Genomic DNA, 18,183 nt, shown 5'->3' on the forward strand with positions numbered 1-18,183 from the left:
TTTAAGAATGTTTTGTATATTGAAGGACTTAAACACAATCTCCTAAGTATTTCTCAAATCTACGATAATAAACATAGCATAAAATTTACTAATCACAGATACGAGATTACAAATGAGAAAGGTTATATGATATTATATGATCATAGGACTTCTGAAAATTGTTATATTATCAATGAGTCATGTTCTTCTAACTTTTCATGTTACATAGTCCAAACAGATGAAACGGAACTATGACATAAACATCTTGGACATGTTAACTACCGAAATCTTTATAAATTGATCAAAATAGATCTTATTCGAGGTCTACCCAAATTAAAAAAGATTGAAAAGATATGTGACACATGCCAAATTGGTAAGCAAACTAGAAGTAGTCACAAGAAAGTGAACTCCTTAGCCACAATCCAATCTCTTGAACTTCTCCATGTGGATTTGGTTGGACTAACAAGAACAAAGAGTAGAGGTAAAAAGAAGTATTTTCTAGTTATTGTTGATGATTTTACCAGATTTACTTAGGTAGCTTTCATCAGAGAGAAATCTGAGACTCTCGATGAAGTCAAAAGAATATTGAAACGAATTGAGATTGAAAAAGAAGTAAATGTAATCAAGTTTAGGAGTGATCATGGCACTGAATTTGAAAATAACAATTTTAAAAAATATTGTACTAATCATGGTATATCACATGCGTTCTCTGCTCATAAAACACCTCAGCAGAATGGGGTTGCTGAAAGGAAGAATAGAGTGTTATAAGAAATGACCAATGTGATGCTAAATAGTATGAATTTACTAAAAATCTTATAGGCTGAAGCTGTTAATACCGCATGTTACATAATAAATCGTGTGTATATTAGAAAATCAAAAGATAAAATAGCTTATGAATTATGGTGCAATAAGAAACCAACTATCAAATGCTTTTAAATTTTTACAAGTAAGTGTTTCATATTACATGACCTGAAAAATTTGGGAAAGTTTGAAGCTAAGAGTGATGAAGGAATATTCTTGGGTTATGCTCTGAATAGTCGAGCATATCGTGTTCTTAATAAAAGAACGAGAGTGATCCAGGAATCTATTAACGTTGTAATTGACGATCACCTGATTACACCCACATCAAGTCTAGATGATGATGAAGTCAACTTTATCGAGAAACCTGACTCTTCATCTAATCCAGTTAATACTGAACTAAGATCAGTCAAAGACCATCGTACTGATATGATATTAGGTAATCCTCTTACTGGTGTGCGAACAAGAAAACAGTTAGAGAATATCTGTAAGTACATTTGCTTCACTTCTCAAATTAAACCAACTAATGTAAAAGAAGCACTTGCCGATGAAAATTGGATTATGGCCATGCAAGAAGAGTTAAATCAATTTGTGAGAAATGATATTTGGTATTTGGTTCCCAAACCATCTGATAAACACATAATTGGGACCAAATGGATCTTTAAGAATAAATCTGATGAAATGAGAAATGTCATTAGAAATAAGGCATGACTGGTTGTACAAGGCTACACTTAGATGAAGGAATTGACTATGATGAAACCTTTACACCAGTTGCGCGCCTAAAATCCATTAGATTATTTATTTCTATTGCTTGTTATAAAATTTTTAAAATATATCAAATGGATGTCAAAAGTGTATTTTTAAAATGGTGATTTATATGAAGAAGTTTTTGTTGAAGAACCTACGGGTTTTGAAGACCTTAAATTCTCAGATCATGTATATCTTCTTAAAAGGGCACTTTATGGTCTAAAACAAGCTCCCAGGGCATGATATGAGAAGTTGACTAAGTTCTTACTAAGTCACAACTTTATCATGGGAAGTGTTGATAAAACATTATTTGTCAAAAAATATAATGAACACATATTGATTGTACATATCTACGTTGATGATATTATTTATGGATCTACAAGTACTAACTTGTCCATTGAGTTTGTAGAGCTTATGAAATCTAAGTTTGAAATGAGCATGGTTGGAGAATTGAATTACTTTCTTGGTCTACAAGTAAAGCAACAAGAAGATGGTATTTTCATTTCTCAAACCAAATATGCTTTAAATTTGGTAAAGAAATTTGGATTCGAGAATGGTAAAAATTTTGATACTCGTATGAGTACAACTCTCAAACTTTCAAAGGATGAAATAGGCAAAAGTATAAAGTCTCGCTTATATTGAAGCATGATTGGTAGTCTCTTATACTTAACTGCTAGTAGACCAGATATTGCTTTTAGCATTGGAATCTATGTTAGATATTAGTCTAATCCAAAAGAATCTCATCTCCTTGTTGTTAAACGTCTAATTAGATATGTCGCAAGTACTGCTAATTTCGGTTTATGGTATCCTCATGATACATTTGTTCAACTAAGTGGATATACCGATGCTGACTAGGCAGGAAACATTAACGATAAAAAATCTACCAGTGGTGGATGTTTCTATATAGGAAATTATTTAGTTTCCTGGCACAACAAGAAACAAAGTTTTGTATCTTTATCTACAGCTAAAGCTTAATACATAACAGCTGGTAATGCTAGTACCCAACTAGTTTGGATGAAAAGAATGTTAGCTAATTACGAAATTGCGCAAGATACAATGATTTTGTATTGTGATAATTCTAACGCAATCAGTATTTTAAGGAATCTTATTCAACATTCTTGTATGAAACATATAGATATTAGATTTCATTATATTCAAGAATTAGTTGAGGATAAAAGCATTTTATTAGAATATATCCAGACTGAAAAACAGTTTGTTAACATTATGACTAAACCACTTGATAGAAATACATATTCTAAATTAAAACATGATATTAGTATGTATACTTCTAATTGATTAAATCATGTTGTTTATTATTTGCATGTTTTATTTTTTTATTTTATGTAAAAATGAAATTTTTTATCAGATGCTCGACGGGTCGAGTATGTCCTCGATTAGTCGACCCTCGACGAGTCGAGGACCACACTCGACCGATCGTGGATCTCGAGCTTGCTCATTAAAAGAGGGAAAAACACATTTTCACCCCATTTATCTCTTCTTCCTCGACTAGTCGTGGCTCCACTTGTTAAACCCATCTCCATAGAGTCATTGTAGGTAGTATATTTTTTATTTCCTTCTAGATTTAGGTTCTTTAATGCTAGTTAATCTTCATTTTGTGATTGATTTGAGATTTGCATCCTTTCCATAAAGGGTTTTTGGACAAAAATCTGATTTAAGCCAAACCCATCATTTCTATCTTCTTTTGCAAACTTTACATGGAGCATCGGTCCAAGAGGAAGCCTTCACGCAAGGGCCCTAGTGGCTCCTCCTCTCAAATGACTCCAATTAGGGTGAGAACCCTAAGAGCTCCCAAAGAAGATTCAGAGCATGTAAGGGATCTCCGTAATAGAGATATAATCATAGAAAAGACTGTGAATCTTGATCACATTGCGCTATTAAAACTTTTGCCTATTCTGTTTGCCGTCGATTGAGAAAATATTATGGGTTGGGGCAGAACGGCATACCGCTCCATAACCCAAGGAATGTATGCTTCAATAGGAGAATTGTCTCTTGAAAACCTTACATTATCTATTAATTTTAGAAAAAGGGACATTTCCGGTTGATAAGCACCTAATCTCAGGATTGCTTGATGTTAATGTAAATGATGAAGTTATACTCATTCCTCCACTTACTGATAGAATGTATGAATCTAAGCGTTGGGATATTACCCAGAAACTATGTCAGTTTAATGTCGAATGGAGTTCTGGTAATGCTCTCCATGCCACCCAGATGATTCCAAGATTCAGTGTAACTCATCATATTTTTACATTCAATGTATATCCTCATTTCAGGAATAAGTCTGAACTTACTCCCTTTATGACTTGTGTTCTTCATGTTGTTGCATCTGGCTTACCTATCTGTTTTTCATCTTTGATATGTTACTTGATTATTCAATTTCTAATTCATCCGGGTCAAGGTTCCATACCATTTACATATCTCATGACAACTCTTGCTATCCATTGCAACATTGTCATTCATTCGACTGAGGCACCTGAGGTAGTCCTACCTTTTGATAACACAAACATTCACAAGATGAATTTGGACTACCTTCCTGGGTAGTGAGATGAGGATGAAGTAGAAGAAAAGGAAGTGCCTTTGCCTAAAGACACGTCCATGGATGACATTTTTGTTGATCTAAAATCAGACAATGAAGCTGATCCTTTTCAGCCTTCTCAAAATGATGATCGGCTTAGATCTTTAGAGGAGAAAGTTGTTGAGTTGAAGGTATCTTAGGATACTTTGGCTGAAAGTCACAAAGCTTCAATGAAATACATGCGCAAATATTTTCGTTGCATTACTAAAGGACTTCTCCAAATGGATCATTCTATACCTCCTCTATCTTCCTCTGGGTCTGATTAGTTTACTTGCTATGCATTTTCTACCTGACTTGTGTTGTAATAACTTTCATTATGTGGTTGGTTGTCTTGCTAACTTTTGGATTATACTCTCTTTATAAGGCTTTCCTTACTCCTTTTCTGTACTGAATTCTAATCTCTTGGTTCAGTCATGCATTTTCTAGTTCTTATTTTTCAAGTATATTGTGTTCACATGCTCTTTCCTTTGTCAATTTGTGACAAAAAGGGGGAGAGATTACTTAGAATCTGATTGGATTGATGAATGAATATAAATGACATGATGAATGTATGAATAGAAAATGTTGTTGGAGTTGTGTCTTGGAAGTATATGTTATAATACAAGTGTTGTACAAGCAATGAGAAGCTCACATTGAGGGGGAGTAGCAGAAATGTTGCAGGAGCATTTTGAAATTTTGTACTAAGTGTTTTGTCATGAATTTGATAAAGGGGGAGATTATAAGTGCTATAAAGTATAAAGCACTCTTAATAGTCAAATTTCGATGGGACAAAACAACTTATGGAAAGACCACCTTCAAGTGAATCAAGATGGAAAGTTCACCTTCAAGTACTAGACATGAAGTTAGAAACTGCAAGCTTAAGTACAAGTCATGAAGATGGATTATTTAAGCCAAAATGAATTCAAGTTCAACTACACTTCTAGTAGAAGATCAAGCTCCACTTTCGACTACACTTCAATTAGAAGATCAACTATGTACTATTGAAGATTCAATATTTACACTTCAATGTCCAGTTTTCTCAGGTATAATTGACCCTAGAAAGACCCTGGACTTAGGTGCTTTCAAATGATAAACTTATATGGCTTTTTACAATTTGGTTAGGCTTTAGTTCAACTAGTCTAAACTATGCCTCGACTAGCCTAAGATTATCTTCGACCAGTCTAAGTTATAAAAATAAAAATTAAAAAAAAACGGATATTTCTGGGGATTTCTCGACCAGTTGAGCGGACAGCTCGACCAGTCGAAGAGGCACTTTCGACTAGTCGAGGGGTGCTCAACTCGAAGTCCAACAACTATTTTTTAGCACCCTCGACCAGTCAAAACCCGTGCTCGACTAGTCGAAGAGGGCCCTCAGCCAGTCGAGTAGGGCCTTCGATAAGTCGAAAGACTGTTTTATCCAATCACGCCCAAAATTTAAAATTTGGTTAGATCTTAGACGAATCGAAGAGACCTTAAACGAGTCGAAGCAACAACATTTCAGCCTATAAATAGAGGTTTTCTCTCATTCCGAAATTACTTATCCAAGCTAAGAAAAACTTCACTTAGAAAGAGAAAAGTCCCCACTATCATCAAGCTATTGCACGATATTTTATATTTTCGTTTATATAGTTTTTATTTTTAATTCCTTGATCTCTTTTCATAAATTATATGTTTTAAAGAGAGTAATCACTCTTCTTTTGAGATTTGAGGAATTCAATCAAGTAGCCTATGGTTTGAATTAATTTAAAATCAATTTAGAACATCGAACCCTTGTTGTGTTACTAGACATTAAACATTCTACTTCAAGCGAAGCGGTTCTACAGGTTACATAAAAAAACGTCTTTAAAGAGAAGATAAGTATCATTCTATATCTTTGTATTTTAGTTTCTTTGAGATATTTAGAAAATCTCATATATTGATTTTGACTGAGATAGCCAGAAAATCTTAGCGTGGGGTTTTTTTGTTTGTGATAGCCCTTCTAAAATCACAACTGTATAGGTTTTAAGGTGAACTTGAGAAAACCTTATTTATTAGTGAACAACAATATCACGTGGGTTGTTGTCAGGCCTGTGTCCTAGTGACCATTCCGTACCGTAGGATTCCACATTCCTCCCAGTCAAAATTTGGTGACCCGCAAGCTATAGATAGCGTTTGCGAGCAACCCTGAGTCACATCTCATCAACCCGAGTCGACTCAACCTAAGACCTATGCCATTGCAATTGTGTCATCTTGGTGGTTCCAACACTGCATCACCTGTGTCAATGTGACGGTTAGGTCATAAGATGTGGCCCACACATTTTAATGGTCGTGGAGCGTATGTTGTGGGACCCACCTATTCCAAATGGCACCGTTCCCTAGGTGGGTGATGTTATGCCCTTACACAAGTAATGATGGCCTCTCTTCATGAGTCAACACCTCTTACACATAATGATGGCAAGCTATCCATCATCACCTTACACCTCTTACACTAGCTATGATTACCTTACAACAATCATCTCTCTCTCTCTCTCTCTCTCTCTCTCTCTCTCTCTCTCTCTCTCTCCCCCCCCCCCCCCCCCAACCTCCTATCTCTCTCTCCCTCCCTCTTTCTTCCATTTCTCCATTGCTAGAGAAGCTTGGGACGTCCAAGCAAACTCCTAAAATCCAGCCATACTCCATCTATTTCCCCCACCAATCCAACCATCAAAAGTCAATCTCCACAATTAGAAGAGCTTCATAGGTGCATTAAAGCATAGGGAAGAAGAAGAAGCTTAGGTGGGTGCTTCTATCTCTCTCTTTCTTACCTTTTTGGTTTAATGGCCCACTTGATGATGCATGTATTCTATCTGTGCTGTCCATCCAGCACGATCTCATGGCTATCCACAAGTGGGATTGACCCACCTTGCTGCCTAGATCGGGCCTGCATGACCAGCCAGTCACACAGGCCTGCTCATAGGGAAAAACACAAAGATTAGCTTAGTCCAAGGTCGTGCGGCCCACCTATGTAGACCCTACCATGATGTATGTGTTGTATATCCTCACTGTCCCATTTGTGGGGCCCACCTTGCTGACATCCAGTAGCATTACTGCTCCCTGGACCGTCTGAGATAGGCCCAAATGGAGAGAAAACATGAATATTTGCTTGTATTCAAAGCAGGTGGGCCACCACGTGGACCCACCTTACCGTATGTGTTATTCCCCTCACCATCCATCCATGGGGCTCACGTGACGTGTGCACTTTACATCCACACCGTCCGTAGGGTGGGACCCACCTGATGGATGTGTTATATCAGCACCGTCCAGCCTACTAGTAGGTCTAGACGGTGTAAGGAAACAAATATCAGCTTTATTCAAAGTTGAGGTGGGCCACACGTGTGGACCCACCTCTGATGTATGCGTTTCATCCATGTAGTACACCGTCCACATGTGGATGGTGGGACCCATGTGAGGTATTATTTTATATCCAAGTCATCCGTCCAGGGGCCTGAACGTGAGGCACCTTGATGAATGTGTTTTCCCACACCATCCAGATGGGCTGGGACACGTGGGGCCCATATGATGTATATCCACACCATCCATTGCTGGATGTGGGCCCCACCATGTGTATGTGGTCATCCAGACTGTCCAGATCATGGGACCAACCATGATGTAAGTGTTTCATCTACGCCGTCCACATCTGGACTGGACCCCACCTTGATGCTTGTGTCCATCCAGACCGTCCAGCTTAAACTAAGCCACCACATGGACCCCATCTGTATGTGTTTTATCCTCACCGTCCAGCATAGGATGGTGAGGCCTGTCCTAATTTACCTATCTGTCCCATCATCCAGATGGACTGGTTGTGGGACCACCTTAATGGATGTGTTTATTCCATGCCATCTGTAAAACCCGTATCTTAGACTGTATAGTTCCGTAGACTCTCGCGGTCCTCCCTGTCAAATTTTGGCAACCCATGACCCGTAATTGACATTTGCGCATGACCCTAAGTCGCATCCCGTATATCAAAGTTGACTCAACCTAAAACTTGTACCCTTGCGACCGCGCTGTCGCCGTGGTTCTAATGCCGTGACTTGCACGCCAATGTGATACCAAGGCTAGGAGTTGTGGGCCTATGTTTATTTTGAGGAAAACGTCGCGCATTGAGAATTCCTAGAGAATCTTTACAACCCATCACATCAATCAGTCAAGTACAAATCCTATCACAAGTACAATTCAAGTACAAGCAATACATCCCTCTCTCATTCCCAAAGTCAACTCTCTCTCTCTCTCTCCACCCATCCCTTTCTTACACTCACCCATCACCAATCACTCACTCTTACATCACCTCTCTCTCTCTCTCTCATTTTCTCACTCCATTCAAGCAATTCTCAAGGAGAGGAAATGTCCAAGTCTTCCATGAGAGGAGCCAAGTGTGGCCCACTCCCCACCCCAAGATCTCTCATCTTCACCCTTCAAATCTCATCAACTTCCATCAAAGGGAAAGCCAAGGACTTTAGGAGTCCAAGGAGCTAAAGGAGTGATATAGGTGGGTGATCTAGGATTCCTACCATTGATCTTGATGATATGAGGGCCCACATGTGGTGGGACCCATTAGATGTATGCATTGTAAGAAATGGAGGGCCCATAGTATCGAGCCCTCCCCTCCGTCACAATCTCTCTCTCTCTCGTATGATGGGTGTGGCCCACTTTATCCACATCGTACAAAGCCGTATGGGCCCACCTGGATGAATGTAGCTAGTGGGCCACGTTTATGTGGACCCCACCTTAATGGACGTATTGTATCCACCGTCTAGTCGTGGATCGTCCAACATCTGAGGCTGTTGGACTGCGAGAAAGGAAAATAAAAATCAGCTCTATTCACAGCTAAGGTGGGCCACATGTGTGGACCCACCTATGATGTACACGTTTCATCTATGCTATCCGTCTATCCAGACGGTGGGTACCATGCAGCTTAGAGCTGCTATTGATGTCACCAAGTTCTGTGGGTCTGTACCCGAGGGTTGTATAATATCGTCCATCCATTGGCACTTGTGCGATGGGACCCACCTTGATGAACGTGCCTTACATCCTAGATGTCCATCCATTTGAAAATGGTGGACCCTACCATAATGTATGTGTTTTATACATTCCGTCCATCTGTTTAGGACGTGGGGCCCACCCCACACGTGTGACACGTGTGGGGGTGGGACCCACCTTAATGTATTTATTTTGTATCCACACCGTCCATCGCTGGACGGTGCTGGTGCGGCCTACCCAATGTGATGTATGTGTTTGTATCCACACCATCCATGTTGGGACGGTGAGACCCACCCCTGACGTATTTGTTAATCCAAACTGTCCATTATAAGGACGTTACCAAGTGTTGTGGGATGCATCATGATGTATCTTCATTCCATGTCGTCCATCTATCTTTCATCTGGGTCATCCATTCGTGGACCCCAGCAGCAACAGCTGTTGTATCGTCATCAGTAAATTCTGTGGGACTCACTGCACGATGCATGAGCTTCATCTATGTTATCCATCAGTGGTCGCATGACGTCAGCAGTTCTGTGTGGCCCACTGATGTATGCATTACATCCAAACCATTCATCCAATTAGTAAGCTCGTCTCAAGGCCTGAGACTAAAAATGAGGCAGATTCAAATATTAGGTGGAGCACACCACCGTCCAAATTGTGGGCCCCACTTATTGTGCATGTGTGGTGCATCCACACCATCTAATGTGGCAGATTCAAATCTTTGGTGGGCCACATATTTGAGTGATATATCTAGATTGTCCATCTATTTGGACGTTGTTGGACTAACGTCCAACAGCTATGGGAAACCACCTAATGTATTTGTTTTATCCATCATCCAGAACGTTGGACTGTGGGACCCACCAAATATTGATGTTTTATATGGAATCCCACCTGGTGGGTGCTCTCCACACGTGGGCACCACATAAGGTATGTGTTCTCCCTACTGTCCATCTTTGTGGACCCCACTGAGATGTATGGGTTTTATTCACATCATCCGTCCATCTGATGTGTGGGGCCATCTGGTGTATGTGTTTCAGCTCCACCATCTAGATGGGACGGTGGGCCCACCATGATATGTGTTATATCCTCACTGTCTAATGCACGGGACGGTGGGATCCACCGTGGTGTATTCCTTACATATCCAGACTGTCTGTATTGTGATGTATTTGAGTCCCATGGGTTAAGGCCCAATGTGATGTATATAAGGACCATGAGTGAGGCCCAATGAGACATATGTGAGGCCTTTATGTATGGCCCAATGAGATGTGTATTGGGCCCTTATGTGAAGCCATAGGCCCATATATGTTAGGCTCTATGTGGGCCACTCCTTGGGAGCAATGTTGGTTAAATGTCCACATTGATGGGCAATGGTGATTGAATGTACACATTATGACATTTCCTTAGGCCTTGTTAGGCTCATTCTCATCGATGACGATGTTAATCATCGATGCTAATTATCAAGGTCGATTATCGATGTTGGTTATTAGTGTCGGTTATCAATACCGATTATGAGTATGTGACAGCATAACATCATGATACATGCCCATAAGTATCATCTGCATATTTGTTATGAGATGTGGTTGACCATTGCATATGCCATAGGGCAGGTTGTTTATGGGACTCCCTGATAGGCAGAGTCATCCCACATAAATGCACGGTATACGCAGGATTAATGCATGATTGGACTGTGTGACTCATGCATCTTGCATTTTGTGATATGACCACCGTATGCCCTAGCGACAATAGGGTTGTGGCCTCCACAAGCAAGTCGTGTATGGCCAGATGGGACATCAAAAATATTTGGTTCCAGCACTATGGGCACATAGGATGTCCTTAGGTGAGAGCCCCAGAATCCTCTAGTACTAGAGGAGACTCCAACGTCTAGACCGAGTGGATACATGAGCACTCGAGTGTCGAATACCAGTAAGGCATGTCTCCCACTATGTCATGGTCGGTTGGAAGGGGGTGTGGCCTTATCTGCTTGAGTGAGGGGCTGTAAGCTAGGCTGAGTTTGACAAGCTCCCAAATGGGTTCACTATCGATGAGTCGGGTAGGCATTGATATACTACTGGCATGTGGGTAGTGAGGTCTTTTCCACTTGCATGGCTGTCCAGCTAGGGAGGCGGCTGCCAGTGTGGAGTGCACTAGACCCCGGTGATGATCTTAGAGATGTACGATATTGATATGTGGACTTACTAAGTGGAAGTTACGTACTCAGTATTATACTCATTCATTCATTCATTCACTATCCACTCAGGCTGGGGTGCGCAACTAATTATTATGTGTACCTTCGCAATGGCTAGGATTTTAGTTGGGGTGCGCGACCAACCTGAGATCAGGAGTTTACTATATTGAGTCTATCTATCCAAATTTAGGTATAAGACTGGTTTGGATAAAAGTCCCTTGTGATGGACCCCATAGCTTGTGACACTACATACTATCATCCCGACTTCACACTCCAGATTGGTCATTTCATTCACACCGCATATTGCATTACATCCTCAGTATATGATATTTGGCTTACTATGTCTCCACACTACATAACTATTCATTATATGATATTGGCTTATTATGTTTTTGCATTACATAGCCTGGATAAGGCTGATGGCATTTGTGGACTTACCAGCATGTTTCCGCATTGCTCTGATATAACATACTTGACACTTACCTTGCGCACACACTTACACCACCCTCTAAGCTTTCTATAAGCTTATGCACAATAGATGTGTGAAGGTGGCGTTAGGTTGCAACAACGTTGAGCTTGGAGCATGCAGCTGTCTTTTGGAACTTTAATTTTCGATATATGTGTTTCCCTTTCAGTATTATAATCAACTGTTTATATTAGTGGATATGTGATGATGATGTTGCCTTTGTGATTTGGGTAAACTTGTGGTTATGCTTCTTACGAGATAAATGTACATTTGAAAATCCTACTTATAGGATCCCAGGATCGGAATCTGGCGTATGGGCGCTGGGAGCCGAGAATGGGGTACTACGGAGGCTGTCAGCATCGGATTTGGCAATCAGGAATTTTGTGAACTCGATTTTCGAGTTTGGGGCGTGACATCATCCAAGGGCTAGACGTGAGACCCACTGGTGTATCTGTTCATTCAAGCTGTCCATGGGCTGAACGTCTAGCAGGCTCACCATGATGTGTATTTCTATTAGGTTATCCATGGGCTGGACGTCCAACAGGCCCACCATGAGGAGTGCGTTATATACACACTGTCCATTTGATGGGGCCCATCTTGCAGGCCCATCATGATGTATTTTATCCACATTGTGTGGGGCCACAGGCCCACCATGTTGTATATGTGAATATATTCATGTTGTCCATCTATTTTGCTAGACCATAGTGGGCAGATCGTTCACCCCCTTTTTTCTAGCCCACCTTGATGATTTGTTTTATCTAGTTGTCCTCCATTGTGTGGCTCAACTAAACGTGGCCCACCCCCTAGTGGGATGTCCAGAGTTGGGGCCCATCATGTGCATAATTTGTGCCAGCCGTCCAGGCCCCATGGATGCCCAGAATGGTTGGGGTGCTGCTGGACTTGTAGTCTAGTAGCAGGCCCACCTTGTTTTTGTGAGTTCTATCCATGATTCCATCTAGTGGGGCCTATTGTGATATATATGGGCCACCATGAAGTAATTGTATTGCTCGAATAATGCATTTGCTGGACCCCAGCAGTCCCAGGAAGTTGGGTGAGTTAGATGTCCAGCAAGGGCCCAGAATTTGTTGTATATAGTTGGCTGTTTGAAGCTATGAGACCCACCAGATTGGGGGTGTTTTGTATACCCTCTATGCTTGTGTTTTTATGAGATCGTAGGCCCCGTTTATACCTTATACAGTCCACTAACAATCTAATTGTCTAAGGACCTTGCTGTCCAGATTTTTGGGTGTCCAGGTAGGCCCATATGGGGCTGGATGTCCAGCCTTAGTGTCTCTTCACATGCTAGTGTTGCCCATCCATTGTGCTAGGCCTTGTGGGTGTTGAGGGTCAAATATTGCATATTGGACCCCATTTATATCTTGGTTTTATGAACATAATAATGCTTAATGTTCTATTTTACTCATGTTTGTGTTGCAAGGTGAATTTAAGAGCTTAGATTGAAAACAATGTCAAAAGTCTGGATTTAATGCTCAAGAATCACCAAGTCAAGGGATGGATCTTAGGAGACCAAGATTGAAGAATTCATATGCCAAAGATCCAATGAAATCAAGTGATGAAGGAAGAGAATCGAAGAATTGAAGTGAAGATAAGGAAACTTGAAAATCGTCCTGAAAATGGATTCCGGGGCCAGAAAGGTCAAATTCTAGAAAACTATCAGAATGGCCTTCGATAATATTGAAGACCTATAGATAATATCGAATGGACATATCGAAGACCTGTAGATAATATCGAGAAATTAAGGATTTTTAGGCAAACTCGCTGGACATTTTGGACCGATCTTCAATACTAACCTGTCGATAATATCGAAGGACATATCGAAGCCCCTTAGATATTATTGAAGCTTCATAAATTTGAGGTGGTTTCTAGATTTTTCCAAGTTGGTGCGAAAGGAGGTACTACAAAACTATAAATAGGAGTCTCTAGGGCATTCGTAGGGATCATCTAGAGTTTGGAGGAGCAAAGTACAAGGGTGGAGAGCTGTCTCCAAGGGTTTTTCTTCCTTTATTCCTTAGTTTTTTCATGTTTTCTTCTAGAGATTTTAGTTCAATCATGTCTATGGTTCGCTAAACCTCTTAGCTAGGGCTAAGAGGTGAAGCTTGTAACGTGATAGAATGTTTCTATTGCTTTGATTCATATTTATGATGAACTTACTTTGATTCTAGTTTGATTATAAGAAATACTTTCAGTTTTTAATGGTTTGTTGTGACTCAAATTACAATGGATTTGCGATAGCATTGAGTATGTTCTTTTCATATTTTGGGATTGTGAATTTAGGAAATCCTATTGTTCACCATTGTCCCTTAAGCATGGTTGGATGATGGAATCCTCCCTAACTTTCACAATTCTCTCGGATTGATTGTGGGATTGGTAAATCCCGTTGTGAGACATTATCTCATAGGCATGGTTTTGTAATGGAATCACTTTTAGTTCTCACACTGCTCTTCCATCGAGAATTAGGTCAAAGGAAGTTCAGATTTGATTTTACTGAGATATCTTCCAATCGGATAGGATAGGACTCCGACTCCAATCGTGTGACTTGAATAAAGCATAGATCTCCCTGATCTCTACAAGTGAATCCTTAGAAATTCTAGTTTCCTACCTTTGAATTTCTTAAGTTTTTTCATTAAATCTCTCATAATTACTTTCAAATATTCCAGATTTAGATATACATCTTCTTCTAGTTCTAGTTCTAGTTGCTTTCAGAATACTCACGAGATTAGTCCCTGTGGATTCGACCTCAGTCTTACCGAGATTATTACTATATCACACTTGGGGTTGTGAACAAGTTTTTGGTGCCATTGCCAAGGCACCGTTGCCAAGGATTAACAGTCACATTTTTCTGAGATTAACTAGTTTTGGAATTAGGTTAAGATTAGGGTTTTTCTATTTTTCTATTTTTAGGATTAGGGTTTGTTTTATGTTTTTAGAAAATTTCTAATTCTAGGATTTCTTTTATTTTTAGAAACTAACTTACTTTCTAATTCTAGGTTTAGAACTTTCCTATTCAGTTTTTAGAAACATTCTATTTTTTGTTTTTAGAAATTAGTTTTAATTTATTTTTAGAAACTTTCTAATTTTAGAATTTCTGTTTTTAGAAACTGACTTTTTTTTTTGTTTTACTGGATTTTAATTAGGAACTTCTAATTTGGTAACTTCTTTCTAATTCCCTCTCTCTTTCTATTTCTAGATTTTTATTTTCTTTTCTCTCTTTTAGGTTTAAGTTAGAATCTAAAATTGAGGACTGAGAGTGTTTCATGCCCAAGTGGGTCCATGATAACACTCGACGTCTTTTGAGTGAAGGATGTTTGGTTGAAGGGTTATCTATCCATCACAGGATTAGACACCACTCGAGATTCTCAGAGTTAATTGAAGTAGTGGCTGCAAATCAACCGATTAATCAACTGAGAAGATAACCTTAACCTAGGGTTGAGGAAGTCTAGGATGAGAACGAGGTGCATCAAGTACCCTTGCCACGTACCTTGCGAGATTATTTATAACAGGCGGGGGTGAGTACACCCTCATGCATGGTTTTTTCCAGAAAATATGAGACACATGGATATCAAGCCAAGGGTGATCCAACTCCTTCCAAAATTTTATGAGCTTGAATCTGAAAATCCATACTTACACTTGAAAGAGTTTGACAAGATTATAGCCACTTTATACTTTCCAAACGTGTCTGATGACACGGTCAGGCTGAAACTCTTTCCCTTTTCTTTGAAAGAGAAAGCTAAGACCTGGTACATTCACTATGTCCTCAATCTATTGGTAGATGGATTGACATGACAAGGGAGTTCATAAAGAAAATCTTCCCATACCATAAGACGAACAGCCTTAGAAAGTCAATCATGAACTTCGCCCAAAAGGAAGATGAAACATTCTTCCAATGTTGGGAGCGGTTCAAAGATCTTATTAGTTCATGCCCACAACATGGTTTTGAAACATGGTGCATCACTAACTTCTTCTATGATGGACTGACATATTCCATGCGCCAATTGGTTAAGATAATGGGTAACAGGGAATTCATGAATAAAAATGTTGATGATGTATGAGACTACTTTGATAAGCTTGCTGAAAACACACAATCATGCGACATCTCCCCAAAATCAAGCACCACGTCTAGGTCGACTCAATCTAAGGAGAGGGGCGGAGTTTTTCTCCTAAAAGAGGAAGATGATATTAACGCTAAAGTGGCTAATCTTACTAAAATACTTGAGGCCATGGAATTAAAGAAAGATAAGGCTAAGGATACTGTTTTCGTTATTTGTACTTGCAATATTCACACAACTGAAAATTGTCCAACAATACCTACCTTTTAAGAGGTGCTGAATGAGCAATCCAATGCCGTGAATAATTACCAAAGACCTTTTAGTGGACCCATCTTTAACACATATAATCCTAGTTGGAGAAATCATCCAAACTTTAGTTAGAGAAACGGACAAATCGTTACACCTCAAGGATTCCCTAATCAAATTCCACATCAAGGGAAACCTCAGGAGGATTCGGTTTTAAAGCATCTTCAAAATCAACAGCTTTTCAATCAAGGTATGGTAGAAGTCTTTCAAGACCTCACAAAGGCCATGCAAGGACTTGAGAATAAAAGTGTGATTGGGAACAAGGGGAGTCTTCCTGCTCAACCTCTTCCCAATCCAAAACCCTAATATGAAGTTAGCAATCCAAGCTCTTTAAATTAAATGAAGCAAGTTAAATCTATCACCACTCTTAGGAGTGGGAAAATCATTGACAAAACCATTCCGATTAGGGCTGAAAAGCCTAAGGACCCGGAAGAGGACAACAATGATAGATCTATCCATGCCCCAAAAGAATTAGAACCGGAACTTCAAGGGAAGCCGATTGCCCCATTTTCCCAACGGTTAGTTGCACCAAAACCTTTCTCTAACTCTTAGGATATTCTAGAGGTGTTGAAACAAGTGAAGGTCAATATTCCTTTACTTGATATCATAAAAAAAAATACCTTTATATGTAAAATTTCTGAAAGACTTGTGCACGACTAACAGACAAAAATATCAAAAAGAAAAATTTTCTAACAGAAAAAGTGAGTGTCATCCTAAAGTAATGTCACGCCCTGAAATTCGGGGGTCGAGCATAACTCAGCTCCTGAGTTTCAAACCATCACTTATGCAACATATTAAATGATGGATTTATGTTGTCTGTATGAGTGCATAAAACATGGAATAGATTAAGCTAAACTGCAAACATAATTCAGGGATAAGTGAAGAACGCAAGCAGAAAACTTATAGAATCATATGTGTACATGTGCAAATCCCTGAAATACATATACATACTAGGTCGTACTTACAAGTGTTACTATCAAAATTACAAGTATCAAATTACATCATTTAATCCTAAAAGAAATCCTAGAATCCCACGCATCAAAACAAGGCTCACTAGAACCCACCTGAAAACTACATGAAAGAAAATACAACCTCATCATCCTTGATCTCCGGCTCTGCCTCAGAGGTCTCATCAACATCTGCAACTAAGACAGAGTCTGGTGGGTGTTTAACACCGCCCCAGAAGGAGGGGATGAGTGATCAACTCAGTGGAACAATAAAGAAAAGGTTAACATGTTATCAATTCAATCAAGCAGTAATGATAAAGCAAAACAATCAAACATGTCCTAAGTACTCTTGTTAATGCAGGGATGTATGTAGAATGATGCGTGCCCTCGCACGTACACCCTCAGCGTCTTCATCTTACGTTACATATGACATCGCCTCAAAGTGCGCAACCTCTTCCAGGCACATGCAAATGCGGTGCATGAACATGATTACCAAGTTGTTATTAGTCCTTTTCATACAGCAGGATTGGGAAGCTAAGGTACCTTCCTCATATCAACGTCCAAACAGTGATCCATTCTAGGGTCGTCAGTCCTAGACAATCTCATACGATCATATGGTTTTAGGTCGTTGCAAAGGGCTCGTCACCAATCAATGCACGCCTATCACACCTTCATTACTACACTAAGGCTCGTCACCTCAATGCGGTATCCAGGTATGCTCGAGGTCACTACAAAGGGCTCGTCACCAATCAATGTAGGCCGACAGCACGAATATAGTGTCCCATACCACCATAATCGGCTCACGAGTTTGGTTGCTCACTGGTCACTACGGGGAGGATCGTCACCCCAGCGTAGGCCGACAGCTAGACCACGGTGTCCTATACCACCATGTTCGGCTCATGAGTCTTAGCGGATCAAGGTACCATGGTTAACAGGATTTCATTGGTAAGTTCGGTACCCTAGATTCATACAATTACGTCCATACATGGTGAACATACATCGGACAATCGGGTTACTTGACGAACTCGACTAGCACGAGCGCACGTTGGGTTGAACGACATAGAGTGCGCAAACACTACGCGTGGCCAAACCATTGCCGACAATTCTAATACGACTTGGGT

The 18,183-nt window shown here is 40.0% G+C and overlaps 1 non-coding gene across 1 annotated transcript; it reads right to left on the reverse strand.

Annotated features, from left to right (window-relative positions):
* Positions 1 to 15,590: 15,590 nt before the first annotated feature.
* LOC131254446 (small nucleolar RNA R71) lies at positions 15,591 to 15,697 on the reverse strand. Its single transcript, XR_009175559.1, has one exon. It is a non-coding gene; the product is annotated as a small nucleolar RNA R71 (small nucleolar RNA).
* Positions 15,698 to 18,183: the final 2,486 nt, after the last annotated feature.

This window comes from Magnolia sinica, chromosome 8, assembly GCF_029962835.1.
Source record: "Magnolia sinica isolate HGM2019 chromosome 8, MsV1, whole genome shotgun sequence".
NCBI classification, from domain to species: domain Eukaryota; kingdom Viridiplantae; phylum Streptophyta; class Magnoliopsida; order Magnoliales; family Magnoliaceae; genus Magnolia; species Magnolia sinica.